At 41.7% G+C, this 7,516-nt stretch overlaps 2 pseudogenes; both read right to left on the bottom strand.

Moving 5' to 3' along the window:
- Window positions 1-3,197: 3,197 nt before the first annotated feature.
- On the bottom strand, window positions 3,198-3,626 carry Snrpd3l1 (small nuclear ribonucleoprotein D3 polypeptide like 1; annotated as a pseudogene).
- Window positions 6,048-6,832, bottom strand: Luc7l-ps1 (LUC7 pre-mRNA splicing factor like, pseudogene 1; annotated as a pseudogene).

The following is a 7,516-nucleotide window of genomic DNA, read 5'->3' as shown; positions in this document are numbered from 1 at the left end:
GGACGTATACCATATATAACCTTGGTTCCATGGGGGTTAAAAGAAGGGGTTGAGTCCCTTGAATCCAGAGTTACAGATAGCTGTGACCTACCACTTGGGTGCTGGGAGTGAAATCCAAGTCTTCTGCAAGAATAGGAAGTGCTGTTAGCCACTGGGCCACCTCTCAAGCCTCAAACATTTATTTCTTAATTCCATCTCTTGTAGCAGTAAAAAATCTCTCAGAGTAAAGCCCCCAAATTCCATTATATCAAGCATGTGGCCCTCAGGTATTTTATAAGATATCTGACTTACTGAACTGACTATCAGACATTCTTACCTAGAGGATAAAGCTCATAAAAATGATCTCCATGGGTATCAGACATGCGTGTGGTACATAGATGTACAAGCAGATGAAACACATAAAATGTGTGTGTGTGTGTGTGTGTGTGTGTGTGTGTGTGTGTGTGTGTGTGTGTGAGTTATAGTGGCTGTCTCACGGTAGAAACAGGTGCTTATGAAATTGAGTTTATCCATAACTAAATACACAAGAAGCCTATGAAGTGTGGAGGAACTTGTATTATTAATAAGACAGTCACCTATTTTAGCTGGATGTCCCTGCTTTTGTTTGAATTGTAGAAAGACTTTGGCATCTCCGACTTCACAGAAGCACAAGTCTGGCAAAAAACAGTACCCAGATATTAGAAGTAGAGCTATTTCTTATGGTGGGGGCATCTTAACAAAACAGAATAACAGACTGCTGAAAATCATGGACTATGTCCTTCTCTGCCTTGCCATGAATTATCGAGTGGTGCATATCTCAGACATCTCTTTTTAAGTTCAAGGTCTCCTGAGAAGAACGCCCAAGTTCAAAGAACCACAGTCAAGAGTCTCATACAAATCTGGGACCCGTGTAGATCGGTAAATTCCAGACTTTAGTCCAGATGCCATTATTAGATGATATTTTTCAAGGCTTTAGAATTTGGATAAGAAGCATATTCTGTGTGCAGTGAAATATAAAGAGTTTTGCAGCAGACACATTGTGTTATGTTGCAGACATGATCAAAGAGACTTCCTAAAACAACTTATAAACAGGGTCATGCCTTCTCTTGAAGCTTGCCATCATTCTAACATGTCTAGGCCAGCTGCCATGTGAAGGAAACTGAGCTAGCCTTCCTAGATGGTGTCATCTCTTTTTGTCCCAGCCAACCAACTATCAGATGTCTGAATGAAACATTTCAGACAAGTTAGTTCCAGCAACAAACCAGTGCTAAATATCCAAGCAATGGAATGCAAACACATAGAGACCCAGATAAGAGTCTCTGAGTCCACCTTCACCAGAAGATCATGTACCAGAAATGTAAATTTAATTTAAAAAATTGGCATACTTCTAATAAGCTTTTATTAACTACCTTGTCAGACAGGTACCAGCAAACCATGGGTGTCAATTATATTTATTCTGACTTGGAAACCTTTAGATTTCTCAGTTACATCTGCCATCTACAATGGTGTGTGTGTCTGTGTGTGTGTGTGTGTGTGTGTGTGTGTGTCTGTGTGTGTTCCACTAAAAATAACCTTCTTTTTTTACTTACACTGAAGAAAATAAAAATATTCCCCTTGCTCTAACTAAACCATAAATTCCTTTGAGAAGAAAAGTAGGGGAGTTGTTAATAGATCATATTTTTGGAGTCAGACTATATGGGTCCAAATATCAATACCACAACTATAATTTCCCAACCTAGGAGTTACTTATCTCTTCGTGATCAATGTCATAAAATATGAATAAGATATGGATGGCGGTCACTTTTAGGGAGAATAATGCAAGTCACCATATGTTCCCTGCTTACTCTGGTACCTGGCATATATTCAGAGCCAGTGACAAGTGTTTCTATTACTTGATGCCCAAGATGACCCAACGTGGAACACCTCTCACTGCCTAGCCATTTATTGGTGACATATATAAGTAATCATTAATAAAAGATACAAGAAATGCCAGAACATTAATTAGAACATGAAGCAGTGAAACAGATGATATAGATTCATAAAATTGCTAATATAAGAACTTTTAAAGACTTTCCTTCAGAGGACTTGGGGTATTCTTTATGCCAGCCAGAAGTGCCACCTGCCTTCCAAATGTCCACAGCTAAGTCTCAGTGCCTGGGGCATTCTGATTAAATCTCCTTTTCTGCATGGAGAAAACAAGTCACACATGTGCCAGCTCAGAGACTGGTCACAATGACAAGTGTGGGTCCCTTGTATCCACTTCCCCCCTGGCCTGTGAGCTCTGCTCTTTCAAACACATGTGATTTTATCAAAGTCTAGGTAATCCCTGGGTAACTGAACAGCTCGTGTTATTCGGAAGGCAGACCCACAGAAGAGTCCTCATGCTACCATGAGAAAGATGCAGAGAGACATACAAGAAAAACAGCAACCAGCAGAGGTTGGGAGGGAATGAACGCAGGAATGAACAAGGAAACAGCAAGGATTGCTTGACGTCCACTAGAAGCTAGGGGGAGGCAAGGAAGGCTCCTCGTCTAGACCCTCCAGAGAAAGCAAGACTATCCCTCCCTGCAGCTTGACTTCAGACAGTGAGACTATGATCTATAAGACAAGAACTCTGCATGTTTTCCAGCCATCTGACTGGAAGTACTTCATACAGGCAGCCATAGGGAAGCAGAACAGTCACAGAGAAGAACATTCACGAATGTGTCAGGCTCGTTCTAGTGTGGCTAGGACAAAGGCAGCAAAGAGAGTTTAGATCTAGAGAGAACAAGGGGCCAGGTCATTCTGTATCTGGTCATCTTATTGATTTGGGCTTTTACTTAGAGTGAAAAGGAGGGAGCTTTGCAGTTTTAAGTGGAGGGGGTGATTTCCCTGACTTGAAGTTTAATAGTATCACCCTTCCTTCTTTGCTAATAAGACAAAGTAGGGTCAGGATAGAGGTAAAGCAACAATTAGGAGGTTAAACAGAAAGTCCATGAAGGAAAGAGATGGGGGTGATGTAACTCAGGATGTTTTAGTATGACTGGCACTTAATAAAGAGGATCATACAATGCACGATCTTTTGTGCCTCTTGTCTTTTTGCATAATACTTGTCATATTCTTTCTTTTCCACAACACAACCAAATTTTATTTAGCTTAACAGTTTCTCTGATACAAAGAGAAATATCAAAACCTAGGACATATGCACATGTAACACCCCCGACCCCAAATAAAACCCCCTAAAAACCTAAGAGAAGACAGGAAGGAAAGTTCTCTTTGATGGAGAATACTGTCTTTGCTTCTGGAAGTTTCCATGGCCCCATTTCATGTCCTCTTCCTCTTGCAGCCACTTGGGCCTTCAAGATGGCAGCCTTTCCTTGGCCAGCTCTTGAGCCCTGGTTTTTATTTTTCAGGTTCTCTAACACGGGTGCATTTTTCAGCATGTTAGGCAAAATCGGAAACCGGATCTTGGTGTCACATATGTATACCTGCTCGGGTTGTGCCACTGGGCCATCTCTGTATGTGACTGTGATGTTGGACATCTGGCAGTTCATGTTGTCCTCTGCCTCAATGAGCTTTCCTGGATATACTTCACCAGTGATGGTCTCACGTGTTACCATGTAGCCTTGAGCTTCCTGCAGGACTTCAATCGGCCTACCAATAGACATCTTGGCAGGACCCTTCCAACTAACTGCAGGCCGTTGTTGTTGTTGTTGCTGTGGCATGTTGTTGTTAAAAGGCGAAGGCATGAGTCGAGGAAATGACAGGCCAGAGTATCTACTTGTTGTATTCTTACCCATTAGTGTATATATCCATAACTATAGTGCTATATTGTTGTTATGTAGTGCCATTGTGTGTAGACAAGATAATTTATATACCTCATCATCAGCTGACAGATAGTTGGGCTGTCTGTAGCCCTGAGACGTTTATAAATGAAGCTTCCAGAAACATCGATTCACAAGTCATTAACTCAAAGATCTTTGTGTGCATATATGCTTTCATGTTTCTTAGTGTACATATTTTGGTGTAGGCCGACTGAGTGGTGAGTGTATGTTTACTTTTAAAGACCCGAGGAGTTTTCAAAACCGATTGTACCATGTTAGATTCCCGCCAGCCACATCAGCACATGAGTTCCAGTGCATTCCTGTGCCTGGACACACACAGTGTGGTCAAATCTTTTGGATTTGGGATGTTGCTGATTACATGATGGAGTCTTCTTTGGGTTTTAATATCCCTTCCCTTTATCACTAGAAGTGTTGAGAATATTTTCAGTGTCTCTTGGGTATTCGCTCATCATGTTTTAAGAAATATCTTCTCAAAAAATTGATTTTAGTTTTACAGCCATAAAAAAACCATACAATAAGTGTCATATTATCGTGTAGTTTGGTAAATTGTCACAACTACATACCTATGGAACCATCACAATCCTCCATCAAAAAGTTTTCCTTCCAATCATGTTGGACTTCGTTCTGCCAGGCATTTAAATTAGTGGATCACTACTTGGTATTGTTGGGGTTTGTTTTGAAGTTAGGCTTCCAAACATCTCGGGGACTTTCCCTGAACTATTGTCATTTCAGAATGTCCATGTTCAACAAGGACTCTCCCATTCAGACAGATCGGAGCCTTCCTGTTTCTATCACTGTGTAGGAGCTGGAGATTATCCTGTGTTAATTATTTTTGTGTTTTGCATTTGTTTGTAATGTATTGATGATAGTGTAGCGTTCTGCCACAGATTCAAGGAAATGTGTGTGAAGATTGCTGGATCTCTGTCTAGTCATAGACCTTTCCTCCTTGGGTCTCTGGCCCATAATTTGCATATATTTGAAATACTCAGACCATGTTCTTTTTTAATTATTTAATTTACTAATTAATTTTTCTCCTACATTACATCCCAAGCACAGTTTCTCCTCCCTCCTCTCCTTTCAGTCCCTCTCTGACACTTCTCCTCTTCCCAAATCAATTCCACTTCTATTTTCCTTCAAAAAAGAGCAGAGAACTCAGGGATATAAACCAAATATGGCATAACAAGGTATAATAAACGAGGTCTGCTCTTTGGTTTAACTTAGCAAGAGTGCCAGGCTTTCCCAAGATCCTGAAGGAACCAGTACCTAAGATTTAGAACCACCACTCAGCTCTTTATTTTCTTGAGGCATGGTCTCACTCTGTAGCCTGGGCCAACCTGGGACTCACCTTGTACTTCAAGCTTGCCTCAAACTTATGGTAATCCTCCTGCTTCAGGCTTCCAAGTAGTAGATATAAAAGTATGGGCTGTTATAACTGCTATCAGGCTTCGATAGCTGAGCCATCATTACCTACTGTCTATGTCCTGGAATTTAATTTTATCCAAATGTTTATTTCATTTTCTAGCTAATTGGAGCAGGAAGCTAGTCTGCTCCCAGCTAATCTACCATGGCTGGACTCAAAATTGTTCTTTAATAATATTTTGAAAATAGTTAAATATTTCTTTCTTTTTTTTTGGGGGGGGAAAAGTTTTCAGTGTAACAGACACAAAGCAAATGGGAGTAAGACAAAGTTGTGCATGTGAAATGACCCAAAGACAGTGGAAAAGGCAGAATGGAAAAGCATGACAGTCAAGCATGGTGATAGACACTTTTCATTTTAGCACTCGGGAGGCTGAAGCTGGAAGAGCCTGAGCTCAAGACAACCTAAGTTACAAAGTGGGTGACTGCCTCAAAATCAAACAAAGTACAAGAGAGGTAATTAAGCGGGACCTGTTCAAGAAAGAAATCTCAGCTGCTCTTTACCGAGTTAAACAACATAAAGCCCAGCCAAGTGCAGCACAGGGCTATGTGAAAGCTCAAAATACCTACCCCATTCCAAGCACCGGGTGCCACTATGTTCCTCAGGGCACCAACTCTGGGTGATAGGCACCCAAAATCTGCATTCCCACAACCCCAAGCTTGTCCCTGCCAGATGTAGTAGGATGAGGACCCCAGCAGTCCTTGGGAACACAAGTAGTAATGCCTCATTCCTGGCTGCAGCTCTGAGGAGTCAGAGTAATTACTTCTGCATTCCGACCCTAAAAGCCCAGCAGTGACGTCAGCTGTGGCTACAGGAGCGCCTGTTCCGGAGGTAGGCCTAGACCGCCTCTCTTGTAGATTCCAGGAGTGTGACCTGCAATTTGGGGCTCTTGATCCAGACCTCAGGCTCAGGTGCTCCTCTTGCTCTCTCCTCAATTCTCCTCAATCTATCCTGACTTCTCTTTGCCTGCTTTTCTGTCACAGTTTTCCTCAACTGATCAGGCTCCTCTCAGATCTGAATGAACCCCAAGTGGAACTTGGCCCCGAAGTGGCCTGCAAGATGATGGCCATTGCTGTGGGAGACCAAGATAAGCTGGACGAACCTCGAAGACACAGAGTTTTTGCTGTTGGAAAAGTGAATGGAATTTCTATATTCTTTCTCTGCTTCTTTTTTCTTTGCACAAACTTTCTCCACTTCCATTAGAATCTTCTGGGATTCATCCATGTTTCCTTCAGCTCTGAGCTGCTCGGCTTTAGCAAGAAGTTTTCCTATTTCTTCATTTAACTCATGTACTTTTTCTGCCTTGGCAGAAACTTCTGAACTGGTCTCCTCCTGTGTTTCTGCCAGCCCTTTCTTGGCAAGTTTAGTTCTCCAATCACACACTCTAGTGAAGGACTCTAAGTGATCCATAGCATCCAATTTAAAAATTAGGTCTCTTTCTTTACTTGCAATTTCAGAATCTGTTCAAAGGGGAAGGTTGTGGATTTTGGTACATTCTCCTAAATCCATGGCCATCCCAGTAAGGATGCCACAGGGGCAGCAGTCCAGAAAATGACTCTTGAAGACACGGTCATCTGTAAATTTGACCCTCTGTCTGGTTTCATCTCCATTCCGATCTGTGCCCATGAGCTGGTCCAGCAGGGCCTGCTCCTGTGCCTGGGCATTCGTGATGGCCAGTGAGGATAGCCAGGAAACCCCTCACAGCTCACCAGCAGAAGCAGCAAATGGCGACTACAAAAGATGCTCTGGTCTGCTTTGTGTTAAATATTTCTAGTAGTTATTCTCTTTTGGCCAATGAGTTTTTCATCAAGCTTGGTACCATATCTCTTGATGCATATTTCCACTTAGGTACAATAGACTCCTGGGTTACTGGAAGATTCATCTTGTTCCTTCGTCCCAGATATTGAGTCAGACATTTCCCCCAGAAAATTGCTATCTTGTATAGATAAATATTATTTCGGTACAACACTGCGGTTGCTAGGGGACCTCACTGATGCAGAATTGGTCATTGTATCTAGACCTCACTAGTTGGTCAGTGCGTGAGGCTAGGAAATAAGGTATTATTTTGAATGAAGAAATGTATTTAAAATTTATTTTGGAATGAGTCCTAAGTTCAGTTCAGGATTCTCACTTAATCTCTTTAATATGAATTCCTCATATTCCTTTTCCAAATACTAATTGTTCTTGTAAACATACAGGAATATGTACTTCTCTATGAGGTAAGGACTCATCTATTCACCTCACAGTGGTGACACCAAACACTTGGTGCCACCAACTGAGATTAATGTTGGTATAT

The sequence above is a fragment of the Rattus norvegicus genome, chromosome 19 (genome assembly GCF_021556685.1).
Source record: "Rattus norvegicus strain SHRSP/BbbUtx chromosome 19, alternate assembly SHRSP_T2T, whole genome shotgun sequence".
In the NCBI taxonomy this organism is placed as follows: Eukaryota; Metazoa; Chordata; class Mammalia; order Rodentia; family Muridae; genus Rattus; species Rattus norvegicus.
This window is presented reverse-complemented; position numbering and strand designations above follow the sequence as displayed.